Below are 14,463 nucleotides of genomic sequence, written 5' to 3'. Positions count from 1 at the left end.
TAATATTATCACACCAAAAATGGGGGATAATATTATCCCTCCTTGAAGTGAAAAAAATGAATGAGAAATGATGGAATTATCTTTTTGTAAGAAATGAGGGAAAAGAAAATAAATTGAGACATTTAAAAGGAGAATCTTTTGATATTAAATACTCATTTTTCCATTATAAATTTATCAAGTAAAAAGAACATGCTGTAAAGGTAAATGGAGTATTTATAAGTGGTGGGATATAATCCAAAAATAAGTAGGGAGATTTTTTGTGGACCTCCCATAAAGAAAAAATATGAAGTTCATTCATGGTCGCAGAGAGTATAAAATTAAACTAAAAATATATGAAAATTAGATTGTAAAAAAAAAAGATAAAAGAAAATAAAAATTAAAAATTTGAAACTAAGTGGGACATCACATGTAATACACTAGAATTCAAGTGCTATTTATTGTACAATCAAGCGGTTTATTTGTTGAAAACTTTGTGTGCATGGACTATATATATATAAAGGACTTATAGCATCCGTAGTTGCGGGCGTGGAGGTCGGTGCGCACCCAGGCCACGCCCCCCTCCCCCCAAATACTGTGCCACCTCCCTCCGATTCGGGATCTCCCCCTGGCTCGCGCTGCGCATGAGGAAATGGTTGGGCGCGTGCTATTCAAAGCCCAATAACCTAATTTCATTAATAAAGAAAATAAAAATAAAATTGAAACGGTAAAAAAAAAACCGGCCCAATTTTTTATTCTCTCCACTTTTTCATTCTGCCGTTCAATGGCTCTTTTGTGTTGTTTTTTTTCCCATTCTTTTTTTGTCTTCTATAAATACATACTACACTCCCTTTCATTTTTCACACTCATGCCCACTTCCAACAATGTCTTCCTCTAACTCCTCTTCCAAAAATTCCAATAATTCTTCGTCGAATTCATCCGACGAAAAATTTCCAATCAAGAACACCTTCTTTATCCTAATCCAAATATCAATTCGGGAGTCCCTCCAACTTCATGCAAGTGACACATCTACTACTAATTTTGATCCTCTTAAGAAAAAAAAGAAGCGGAGATAATTATGTTTGTCTACATAATGACAACTACAAAACTTGAGTATCACCGATACTCAAAGTGTATTCTAAATAATCTATGTTTATTTATAATAGCCTACAATTTTTTTATGAAAAAGATAAAGGATGTAATATTTAGAAAAAGAAATTAAAACAAGTTTGAATAGTTACCTGCCCTACCTGAGTATTTTGTCTTTTTGACTGCTTTGTTTTGCTACTTGAAATCATGTTGATATCTTTAAGTTAGGCAAGTTAAGCTTATACTGTTATACATTTGTCCATTTGTGTTTATATGTAAGTATGTACGTAATTATTTCGTGGAAGCAAAATTGGGAAAAAATAATCCTTTTTGATGACCTTATAGTTTTTTCAATTTGTGTATAGAATTTGTCTAATATAATACTCCAATCATTCCAATTTTTAGTATTCATCTTTCCATTTTAATCCGTCTCATATTTTGGTAATTATTTCCATTTTTCTTAAATATAGGTGAGACTCTTAATCCACTTAAATCACTTTAACACTTTCATAAAAGTGAGACTCTTATTTCACTTATACATTCAACCATTTTATTAAAACACGTGTCATTTTTAAGTGGATACTAAAAGAAAATTAAAACAGGGGGAGTATGATTTTCTTGTCCATGGGATTAAGAGGGTTTGGAACGTCCCACAATTATCTGTGTGTGAGAGTGGTTTTTTTTTCCTGCAATTGAAAATATCATAATTTTTGGCCTGCAACCTACTATTGATGTAGTGGAAATGGTGACACAAATCCAAAGTTGAAAGTGATGGAAAAGTCCTTCACGTGGCAAGAGATATCAAATTGCTAAGTTTCACTAACAAAGTAGGACATCTTCTTCATCATTTTGGAAAATATGTTGACAACTTGACAATAAGTTCGTGTGTATTGAGGAAGATCTTTTAATTTATAAGCTTTATTTAGTTACTTTTACCTTTGAGTTGGAGGAGGGGACAAAAGATAGGGACGAGGGCTCAACCTCATCATGCGTCTGCTTTTTAATGAGACGAACTCGACCAAGAATGGAAGATAGATTATTTCCCTTTGATATATAGATATATATTTTTAAAAATTAGAATTATAAGAGATATTTGAATATAATCAACTATACAATCCGTAAATAGGCGGAACTTCAACATCATATAATTGTGAAATAGTTACACTGTATGTAGACGAAAATACAATCACATAAAAAGTGGAAATATACAATACCACTTACAATTATAGAAAAATTAACTACTCACAGATGAGAATCTTTAAATATCTTAACATTATCGCTAGAAGGCCTGGTTGGCCTTTCATATAACAGAAATTAATATGAGGAACAACTTTGGGTTGAGGCCGTAATGGAAACAAATCTAGCTAGCAAGTAGGGATGTCAATCGGGTACGACGGGTACGGATAATGACTATCCATATCCATATCCACGAACTAAATGGATAGTAGTTTTTAACCACGAAACTATCCATGGATATTAAATGGTATCCAAACCCGTCACCCGTGGATACCCGCTACCCGTCGGGTATCCACGAACCCGCTACCCATCGGGTATCCGCCACCCGCTATCCATTGGATACCCACGAAATAAAATTTAATTAATTTAACGGGTAATTGATGGGTATTTCACGGGTAATTAGCGGGTATTTTCGCGGGTATGGATAGTAAGTATCCAAATTCATAATCTGCCGCCGCTGTGTAGATCCACCTCCGCCAACCCCTCGTCGCCGCTGCAGAGGAGGTGCCGACCTCCGACGCCCGACGCCAGCAGCCGCTCGTAGTTCGACGCCAGCAGCCACTGCCGCGTTTGGACCAATCTGCCGCCGCTGTGTAGATCCACCTCCGCCAACCCCTCGCCGCCGCTGCAGAGGAGGTGCCGACCTCCGACGCCCGACGCCAGCAGCCGCTCGCCGTCCGACGCCAGCAGCCACTGCCGTCTCGAAGTCCGATTTGAGGTTAGATTTGAAGCCACCGCCGAGGATTTGCAGTCAGCCACCGCCGTCTCCCAATCAAAGGTTGCTCGCTGTATAGGCCCACCGCAGCCCTCCAGTCCGGCGAGGTCGCGCTTCCAGCCAGGCCTTCCGACTCTTTACGAAAGATCAGCGTCCAGATCCGCCGCCCTGAGGTCGTTGCCGGCCACGTCCTCTAGGCTGAGCCCTCCCCTACCGCGCATAGTTATCAGCCAGATCCGCCCACAGATCCGCCGCCCAGAAGTAGTCTGCCTTCGACTCCAGATCGGCGACACCTTTCTCCGGCGAAACCTGCGGTAGATACCTTCGACTCCAGACCAGCGAGACTATCCACTCCGGCGAGACCACGCCTCCAGGCCCAACGCAGCCCTCAAGTCCGGCGAGAACGCGCATTCAGCCAGGCCTACCGACTCTTTATGAAAGATCAGCGTCCAGATACGCAAGTCAGCCCTTCCTATTCAAAAGCTAAGTTCTACTTCCTTATCTCGGGTGATGTGCAGTTGATATGGATGCGAACTGAATTTAGTACTTGAGACAGCAAATTACCTTGAAGGTTTTCAAGCAGATGGGTTGTTGTTGGGGTTGAATGTATTGTAGGACAATTGTAATGAATTGAATGTACCATGTTGAAACGAATGGACAAGACTTGAACTGAAATTAGCAAAGTTTAAGGACAGAGCTTATCTTACAGTTGTTTGGTTAGATTGGTGTTTGTTCGTTGTAGTTGATTACTTCATAAAACAGGTGATTTTCTCTAAAATGGAGCCTAGAGAGAGCGAGAGAGAGTGAAGAGTGGTGAGAAGAAGAGGGATTGGTCCAAAACATGTCGAGAGAAAACAGGCAAGAAGCTGGAATCGGAGCAGTTTGAATGGGAGGAGAGATTGGAGTTCAAATGAACGTGATGACACTACAACCTTTTCTTAACAACATCCCAGAGGATTGCAGCCTTGATTTTCTCAGACGTAAGTTCGAGACGGTTGCGAAGACGGTGGATGTATATTGCCCAAGGAAGAGAGATCTTTGGGGAAGACCGTTCGGCTTTGTTCGATTTGAAAAGGTGGAGAGGTCTGAGACTTTACTGGTGGACCTGAACAAACTTTGGATTAGCAGTTATAAGGTTAGAGTTTATAAGCCTAAATTCCAAAGGGATTATAAACATAAATTCGAAAGGGTTGATGAGAAGAGAAGGAATGAGCAGAATAGCGTCAAAGAAAAGAAGTTGGAACAGATACAGCCATGCACCATGAAGGTGTATAATAGGCAAGCAGGTGTCTCCTTTAAGGAAGCTCTTACATGTGCTAAAGATGATAAAGAACTTGATGATGAAACATTACAGTTCCAGACGACGGAAGAAGACTTGGTTTGGCTTAATGGGGCTTTTACAGGTTATATTAAATCTGAGTTTCTCTGGGAGGAAGTTCGAGAGGAAATAAATAGTGAATGCGCAGGTTGTTTTAAGCTGAACTCCCTCGGTGGCAACATGGTCCTAATCCAAAGCAGCAACGAGCAGACGACTGAGGAAAATCTCAATAAGCTTAACGAATGGAGAGACTTCTGGTTGCAGTGGTGGAGGCCTTGGAAATCTGTTGATATCAACTATCAAAGAGTTGTCTGGACTAAATGGACCGGAGTCCCGCTACATGTTTGGAATTCCCGTTTCTTCAGTACGGCAAGCGCGAGGTTCGGGTTGCTTCTGAAAATTGAAGAAAAAACAAGAACGAAAGAGAGGCTGGACGTGGCTTTTATACAGATGTCTACTGGGTTCAACTCCATCGGAAACATACTGAAATGTAAAATTGACGGTGCTTCGTTCCAAATCCGGGTGGAAGAAATGCCCTATAATTTCGTTTCCCCGGAGGAGGAGGTGTGGTCTTTGGATGAAGATGCTGACTCAGAATGTTCGCTACAAGATATCTCACAGTCTCCGGCGAAGGCTTTCATCGTCGAGTCGGAAACAGAGGACGGTGAAGGAAACGATTCGGTTACTCAAAAAAACGGCATCTCGGAACTCGAGGGGAAGGATGTGGAAACTAATGGCCCGTTCTCACATTACTCTGACACAGATAAAGGAAGCCAAGTCCAGCGGGTTTCCTCCGAAGGGACTGATAAATCGCCTTCAAATGAGCCAGAGGCTAGATGCAGAGAGATCAATGAAGGGAGTAGAAACGAGAAAGAGAAGGAATTTCAAAATGAACTTGAGGGGGAGGAGTGCGATACCTCGAGGGTACCAGATTCTCTCACTGCGGGGGTTGTTTCTAAGAAAGGAACGACGAACAGACGAGGAGGAGGTTCGAGGAAGAAAACTCAGAAATCAAAAGCCACCGAAAATCAGCATCAAGTTTGGGGTAATTTCATTGCTGATATTGAATCAGAGGGTGAGATGGGCAAGAATGGAAGCGGCTCGCGATCTACTGAGGCGGATTGGGAGAATTCGGAGAGAGATGAAGATACAAGAACATGGCTCTTTGCCAAGAAGTTGGGTTTGTCGAGCAATCACCAAGACGCGGTCATGATCGAGCAATTGAAGGAGCAAAGAGCAAAGGCAGGACATCCGAAGGTCGTGGGTGATATTGAAACAGGTTTTTAATGAATATTTTATCTTACAACATTAGAGGCTTGGGGAGTTCCATTAAACAGAGTGATATTGGAGAATTGGTTAGGAAAAATGCTTTAGATTTTTGTTTTGTTCAGGAAACCAAAATGGAAATTTTCTGTTCCTCAATGTGTGATAAGTGGTGGGGGAGGAGTAATTTTGATTGGGCTGTGAGGGAGTCAGAAGGCAGATCGGGTGGAATACTATCGGTCTGGAACAAGGATAAGTTTGTGGCAACTAGTAAATGGAACGTGACGGGGGCTGTTATTGTTAATGGGATTTGGCTACAAGGAGGCCTGCATTGTTGTTTTGTTAATGTGTATGCGCCCATGGGAACCACCGAAAAGGAATCTTTGTGGGATACATTACAGCTCATTGCTCTTCAAAACAAAGACTCTTGCCTGTGTTTTCTTGGCGACTTCAACGCAGTGCGTGATCCGGGAGAAAGGGTGGGGAAAGGTGCTGTCTTTAATCAAGCAGATGCAAGGTCTTTTGACGCTTTTATTCGGCAAAGTAATCTGCTGGAAATCAGAACACAGGGGAGAAAGTTTACGTGGTATCAACCTGGTGGAGGATGTAAGAGCAAACTAGACAGATTTTTGGTCAACGAGAAATGGATGCAGGAATGGCCGGACACAGTCGGAAGGGGGCTTCAGAGATCAGTGTCGGATCATTGTCCGATCTTCCTGACTACAAAAACCAAGAACTGGGGACCCAAACCTTTTAGGTTCCTCAATTCTTGGCTCTCCCACCCAGATTTTTGCGCGTTGGTAAGGAAATCTTGGGATGAAGCTAAGATTGAAGGATGGAGCTGCTTTGTGTTCAAAGAGAAATTGAAATTGGTGAAGAGTGCGTTGAAAGAGTGGAATCTGAGGATTTATGGCAACATTGAGCACGAATTGACAGATCTTAAGGATGAACTTCAGGAGCTGGACATTTTTGATGACACCTTTGGTCTTGAGGAGAGTGAGACAATCAGGAGAAATGAATTACGAGCAAAGATTTTCCTTAAATCCAAAGAAAAATGTAGTCTTCTCCAACAAAAGGCGAAAGTCAAATGGGTCAAGGAGGGGGATCTGAATACTAGTTTTTATCACAAAGCAATTGTTGGGAGAAGAAAGAAGAATGAAATTGCAGGGCTTGATGTTGGGGGCTGCTGGATCGAGGATCCAAAGACCATTAAGGAGAACGTCAAAACGTTCTTCGAGAATCACTTCAAGAAGATGCCGCGCGTCCTACCTATGATATCGGGAGATTTCACTGCTCGGAAAGTTTCTGCAGCGAATAATGCGGAGCTGATCAAAACTTTTTCAGAATCAGAAATTAAAGAGGCCATTTGGAGTTGTGACGGTGACAAGAGCCCGGGACCGGATGGCTTTAACCTCAAGTTCTGGAAAGCGTCATGGGAGATTATCAAAAAAGATTTTTTAAAGGTGATGACTGAATTTCACTCCAATGGCAAAATCCCTCGGGGATGTAACTCTTCATTCATCGTTCTCATTCCTAAAAAAGAAGGAGCTTGCTCACCTGAGGAGTTTAGGCCTATTTCACTTATTTGTAGCCTCTACAAAGTCATTGCGAAGGTTTTGGCGAATAGGATGAAACAGGTCATGGATTCAGTTATTTCGGATAATCAGAGTGCCTTCATTGGCGGCCGTTACATCCTTGATGGGGTCGTGGTTCTAAATGAAGTAATCGCGGAGGCTACTAAGAAGAGAAAAGGGAGGATTATCTTCAAGGTGGATTTCGCGAAAGCATATGACTCCGTCGAGTGGGATTTCTTGGATTTAATGCTTGAAAGAATGGATTTTGAACCATTATGGAGGAAATGGATCCGAGGTTGTATCTCCTCGGCGACGACGAATATTTTGGTGAATGGATCTCCATCTGGTGAGGTGTGTTTAGAAAGAGGATTACGGCAGGGGGATCCGCTGTCCCCATTTCTCTTTCTTATTGCAGCGGAGGGGCTCCACTCTTTGATCACGAGAGCTGTTGAGAAGGAGCTGATTAAGCCGGTAAAGGTAGGAAATGATTACATTTCAATTCCGCACCTCCAATACGCCGATGACACGGTCTTCTTGATGGAGGATGATGAAAGAAATGCAGTGGCAGTTAAAAGGATTCTCAGAGTGTTCCAGCTACTGTCAGGGCTTGCCGTGAATTTCAAAAAATGTTGTCTCTTCGGAGTTGGGATCGAGGAGGATAAGATCGAGAGGATGGCGGCTGTTTTGGGTTGTGATGTAGGCTCCTTACCTTTCAATTACCTCGGTATTAAAGTGGGTAGCAAGGGCAAAAAGGTTGCTGATTGGAAGTACTTGGTTGAGAAGGTGAGAAAGAAAATCGATTCGTGGAAAAATGGGAAGTTCTCTCTCGCGGGCCGAGTGACCTTGGTGAAGGCTGTGCTTCAATCTATACCGATTTACCAGCTCTCTTTTACCTGTTTACCAAAATCAATTGTGAGTTCTCTAAATGCTTTACTTGGTAATTTTCTGTGGGGAGGGGGTTATAGTAAAAGTGCGATTGCTTGGGTGAAATGGAAGGTGCTTTGTGCTTCAAAAGATGAAGGAGGCTTGGGGCTTAAAAATATTGAGTGGTTTAATCAGGCACTTGTCGTTAAATGGTTGTGGCGGTACCTTACTGGAAGGGACATGCTTTGGGCTAAAATTGTTAGGTCCATTTATGGTGAGGTTGAGTGGGGAGAGACAGGTCTGGAAAACACGGGGAAAGGTAGATTTAGAGATGGGTGGTGGCCGAAGATCGTTTCTGCGGCGGGAGGGGTGAGCAATTTTTGGTTTGTTCAAAATTTGAAGCCAAAGGTGGGGGATGGGAAGACCTTTAAATTCTGGAGTCAGTGGTGGGTTGGACAAAAGCCGTTGAAGTTTATTTTTCCTAGACTTTTTCAGTTGAGTGATAATAAAGAAGCTGCAATCTGTGAAGTTGGGGAATGGACTGATACTGGATGGTGTTGGGATTTAAGGTGGAGAAGAGAGCTATTTGAGAGAGAGAGGGAAGGAGTTTCGGAGTTGCTTAGCCTTGTTTCTGGTACTAATCTGTGTGCAGGTAACAAGGACGGATGGACATGGAGTGGCGACATCGGGAGAGGCTTTACAACCAAGTCCGCTTATGAAGCTATTAAAGATCAAGCAAACGAGACTACGGAGGCGGTGGAGGAAACTGATATGAGTACGAAGGTGTGGAAGATCCCTATTCCAAACAAAGTCAAGCTTACCGCATGGAGAATTTTGAAGAACAGAATTCCGACGTGTGACAATCTCTTGAGAAGAAATGTGATGTTGTGTGAAGTCGAGGTGGGATGTAACGCCTGTTTTCATCGGCAGGAATCCACGAACCACTTGTTGATCCACTGTCCAAAGACCTCAAAGGTATGGGAAGCAATCTTTCAATGGCTCGGAGTTAGCATGGCGCAGCCATATGACGTGTCCTCGCACTTTCAGTTCTTTACTAGTTTGAGTGGCCGGAAAAGAAATAAGAAGCTCTTGATGGCACTTTGGTGTTGTACTACTTGGCTTATTTGGAAAATGCGTAATGAGAGTAGATTTGAGAACAAAAGATGGGAGAGTGCAAACTTGTTTGGAGAAATCAAAGCTAGAGTGTGGAGTTGGGGTAGAATTTTTGGTTTTGTTAATGATGGAGTTGGGATTCATAGGTGGATGTCGAACGATGAATCCCCGATGATTTTGTAATCTTCTTGGTACTACTGGTGCCTTTTCGTTCTATAATATTTACTTTCCTTATCAAAAAAAAAAAAAAAGTATCCAAATTCATACCCACGAACTAAATAGATAGTGAATTGCAACCACGAAACTATCCGTGGATATCAAATGTCTCTCAAACTCATCCTAATAGGTTCGGATTTTTGCGGGTATCCATTACCCGCGGATAAATTGTCATCCCTACTAGCAAGATACAATCATTATAAAATTACAAGATGCACGTGAACTTGACCCAAAAATGGGGAATAGAGTAATCAATTACAACATTTCTTTATAATGATTGTAATTTAAAAATTACCTATTAAAAAAAATTACAAAACACCCACACTTACCATTTTACCCTTGCATATAAAAATTTAAAAAATTATCTTTTAAAAAATCCGCGCATTTCACAACCAGGATTTATTTTGGTTGTAAATTCAAGTAGTCGTGAATTTGAGTTTTAAAGTTTGAATTCACAACTAAAATAGTGTTAGTCGTAAATTCACGTGAATTTACAATTAGAAATATTGTTAGTCGTGAATTCAAGTTTTAAAACTCAAATTCACGACTACTTGAATTCACAACTATCAATAGATTTGGTTGTGAATTCGAGATTTAAAACTCAAATTCACAACTAACATTAGCAATTCAGTCGTGAATTCATCAAATTGGTTGTGAATTCTAATTTTAAAACTCGAATTCACAACCAAAACTAGTTGTGAGTTCGAGCTTTAAAACTCGAATTCACAACCAACACTAACGATTCAATTGTGAATTCATCGAGCTGGTTGTGAATTCTAGTTCTAGTTGTGAATTCAAGAATATTAAGTTGTGAATTCGTTGATGTGGTCGTGAATTCAAGAACATTAAGTTGTGAATTCACATATCTGGTCGTGAATTCAAGAACATTAATCAAAATGTTCCAATTTCACAAATCAAAATCAAAATCTCCCAAAGCAACACATCGCTTTCAATTTTCTCAACTAGCTGCAATTCATGAGCAATTAGTTGCTGCAAATTACAGGAAAAAACTACTCCCTCCGTCTCGGCTTTTGGTATCCAGTTAAGAACGACACAGGTTTTAATAAAGTGATTGATGTGTTGTGAGTGGAATAAGGGTCCCACATTTTATGTGAGAGTTAAAATAATTAAAGTGGAGTAAGGACCTCACCTACTTTTACTAAAAATAGAAATGAATACCAAAATGTGGGACGGCCAAAAAAGGAAAAGTGGATACTAAAAACTGGGACGGAGGGAGTATAACTTTTCTAAACCTCAAAAGAATAGGAAACAAAATACAAAAGTTGTCGAAAGCTAAAAGTTATGAGAAATCGTAAAAACAATGGAAAGGAGTAAAGTTGAGATTAAATCTATGGAGCATAAAATATTAGATAGAAAGAGAGAGAGGGGCATGAAATATTAAATTTGTGGAACATGAAACAATTGTCATGTGTTCATCAATTCCCTAGTTCTATTGACTAGAGAGAGAGAGAGGATAGAGAGAGAGGGGAGAGAGAGAGAGGAGACAGAGAAACGAGAAAGAGAGGTGTGCGCTACGTACCAGAGAGAGAGAGGAGAGAGAAGAAAAAGAGAGAAAGAGAGAGTAGCTAATTTTTTTAATTTTAATTTTAGGGGCAGTTTAGTCATTTAACATAAAAAGTGGTAATTTTTAAAGTTTTTATTTGAGTGGGTAAATTTTTAATTCACTATAAGAAATAGGCTAGTTTGATATTGACTCTCTGGATTTAAGTAATACAGTAGTAAAATAAATATAATCAATCATTATTCAAGTTGCTAACGGCAAAAATTAACGATCGTTATTTTCGATTGTTAAAGTCGCATTTTCTAGTAGTATTGTCACTCTAAAGCTTTTTTTTTTTTTTTTTGGTGAGGGTGTTGTCACTCTAAAGTTGAATAAATTGTTTATATAATTAATTATCTTTTAATTCTATCAATCTTATCTATCGTATCCATCAAACCGAACATCCCCTCAATTCACAATAAATCATTCATTTTGACAAATCAAAAGAAAACAAAACTTAACATAGTAATATTTAATTAAAAAATATTATACAACAAGAAAATATATATAAGCAAAAATAAGGAGACGTGATTATAAATTAAGTACTAATACAAAATATATAATAATCATATGGATATTTTCATTATCTAATGTTAAATTAGTAATTTTATAACTGAAACTGGTTTACTAATTAAAACATTTTAAAGGCAAAATTGTCTTACGAGTCTAATACTATATAAGATGTGAAAGTAGTAATAGAAGAGGGCTAGCATATAAACACTTCTTAATATATAAATTACGAATTAGGCCGAGACAACCTAGGGACAATGGTTAGGCTGGAGTCTCTGAGGTGGTCTCACTCCGCTCCCTCACAGTTTGTGTTTATTTTTCGGTAGACGAGTACTCTTTTTCCTCGAGTTGAGGTTTTAATGAGGTTCGGCCCTTAGTTTGCTTCTCTGTGCTTTCAAGGGTTTAGGTTTTCCGTTTCTTCTTTTAATAAAATTTATTTTAATAATATAAATTACGAATTAGTTAAAATATAGTATAAATTTTATATAGAACACGTATGAATAATTCGCTAAATGTATGAATTGTGAAAAATAAATTTTTTGGTACCAATGGATTCGAACTCGAGATCATAAATTTATCAAACAAGATAATCAACCAATCATAAATTTTGATGATCTGAAGGTTGAAAATAATTCTTATTTTATATTCAAAAATATGTTTTTATTTTAGCCCACCCGATAGTAAATGATCAAAACATCGAATTCTAGGATCTTATTAAGCAAGATCAACTTTACTTGCTTTGATATATTAAGAAACAAAAATAATTACCTTTTACTGTGGCTATACAATTTAAATGCATGCATAAGTAGATATTCTTTTTAGCTAAAATTTAAAAGGAATCCAAACAAAATCCAGTTCGAATGGGAGAAAACGCGGCCAACTTGGCTCCTTGAATATACATCCAAGTCCTTCGCCTCCTCCAACATCGCCGTTCGACGCCAAACTCGCCAACCCTCCTCCTCAGCTAAGGCAATGGCTCCAAAACAGCCCAACTCCGGTCTCTTTGTGGGTTTGAACAAAGGGCATATCGGCAGCTCGCCCTTCTGAAAGAAAAGGGAAAACCAGCAAACGGGTACATTTTGTTAGAAGTCTCATTAGGGAGGTGGCTGGTTTTGCTCCTTATGAGAAGCGAATCACCGAGCTTCTTAAGGTCGGCAAAGACAAGCGCGCGTTGAAAGTGGCTAAGAGAAAGTTGGGTACCCACAAGAGGGCAAAGAAGAAGCGCGAGGAGATGTCATCTGCTCTTCGAAAGATGAGGGCTGCTGGAGGTGGAGAGAAGAAGAAGTAGACTACTGTAGCAAGTGATTAGCAGAGATGTCTTCAGCTTTTTGGTTTTGTTAAATTTAACATTTGTTTCTTGGTAAGTTTGAGTTTTTCATGCGAATTGGTAACTTCATTTACAGTTCCCTATTTCTGAAAAAAAAAAAAAAAAAAAAAAAGTCCTTGTCTCCTTTCGCCAACTGCATCCCTCAGAAAGTCAGAATCTATCCCTTCATAGGACGTGTTTGGTTGCACACAAAATTCTGAATTTTGTTTGATAATGTTGAGAAAATTATACGTTTTGAATTGATATCAAAATTACTGCTAAGGATATAATCCTTGAATTACGTATAACTCACTTGTTAAAAAGCTTGTCTCCTTTCGCCAACTGCATCACTAGAAAGTCAGAATCTATCCCTTCAAAATTTTGAATTTTGTTCGTTAATGTTGAAAATGATACGTTTTGAATTGATACCAAAATTACTGCTGATGATAAGCTTCTTGATATAATTCTTGAATTTCAAATAATTAATTCACTAGGTAGAAAGCTTGTCTCCTATGATTACAGCATAAAAGATCAACAAATGGAGATCTATTGAATGTATGAAGAACAAATTAAGTCTTCTGAAGTCATAACTCGTTGATTTGAGGAAAACCAGCTAAGAGCACTCCCAGCAAAAATCTCAAAATTATGCTCATATATTCCTCCCTAAAGTTTCCCTATTTAATTTTATGATCTCGATTTTATAAATGCATACACCAGATCTCCTATTTTCTATACAAAAACAATAATTATGTGTGGGCCCTACTAATTATAAGCTTAAAATAAATTTAGAGTGGGTGTAAATTTAAGATTGAATTTAGGTAGGTGTAAAAAAATTTGTGGGCCCCATCCAATTTAGAGGATCTGCTGGATGCATTTTTTATCTCATTTTCAATTGTTTTAGCCTAAATTTATATTTAGTGATGCATTTAGGTGATCTACTGGGAGTGCTCTAAGCTGAAGATCAAAGCTTGCTGAGCGGAAGGATGTTGGCAGCTGACTTAATTATGCCACGTCAATCGTAAACTCGAGATATCTTATAAGGAGTGAACCTGATACTATACACAGAAAAATGACGAAGACATTAATTAAAGCGTATCCCACAATATCTTTTTACCTGCGCAGACAAGGACAATATTTTTAAAAGCGTTATAGTACGAAGTGTACCATGTTGTAGTACGTCGAAAGTGGAATTCCTAGGGTCAAACGGGAAGAATTAAATTGCCACACAATCAAATTTTAAAGACGTTTTCTCCAACATAACTATTCAAGTTTGAGAGCATATATATCGAGTCACTCCCTTTGGATGAACTAACGGAAACGCTACTCATTCGAATTATCAAGCATATAAGTCCTAATTTCAAAACTAAAAACTGTGTATTCCGAAGAAGATAATTTCTCAAATGTCAGTGATATCATCTGGTTTTAAACGATCTTACTCCCATAGACTTCCATCTACATTCCCTTATATTCTAGGTGTTTACTTTGTAAAATTTAAAGCCTACATTTGAACAAACTAATTCTAAGTATCTATTTTTCACTATAACAGTTTGCTCTTTAGTTGAAAACTCACCCTTCTAACACTCACCCCTTGTACAATTTAGGTGTTTTTTGTTAGAAGTTGTAAGCAAGTAAGCTATAACTTTGTATTCTGAAAGCTGAAATTGTAATCGAACATGACCGAGTAAATCATGTGTAATGGACATGGCCACGTAACCCGTGAAT

At 39.1% G+C, this 14,463-nt stretch overlaps 1 pseudogene; it reads left to right on the top strand.

Moving 5' to 3' along the window:
• The first annotated feature begins 12,351 nt into the window (after window positions 1-12,351).
• Window positions 12,352-12,819, top strand: LOC131001467 (60S ribosomal protein L36-2-like; annotated as a pseudogene).
• The last annotated feature ends 1,644 nt before the right edge of the window (window positions 12,820-14,463 follow it).

The sequence above is a fragment of the Salvia miltiorrhiza genome, chromosome 8 (genome assembly GCF_028751815.1).
Source record: "Salvia miltiorrhiza cultivar Shanhuang (shh) chromosome 8, IMPLAD_Smil_shh, whole genome shotgun sequence".
Lineage (NCBI taxonomy): Eukaryota > Viridiplantae > Streptophyta > Magnoliopsida > Lamiales > Lamiaceae > Salvia > Salvia miltiorrhiza.
The sequence above is the reverse complement of the archived record's forward strand: the minus strand, read 5'-3'. Positions and strand labels throughout refer to the sequence as shown.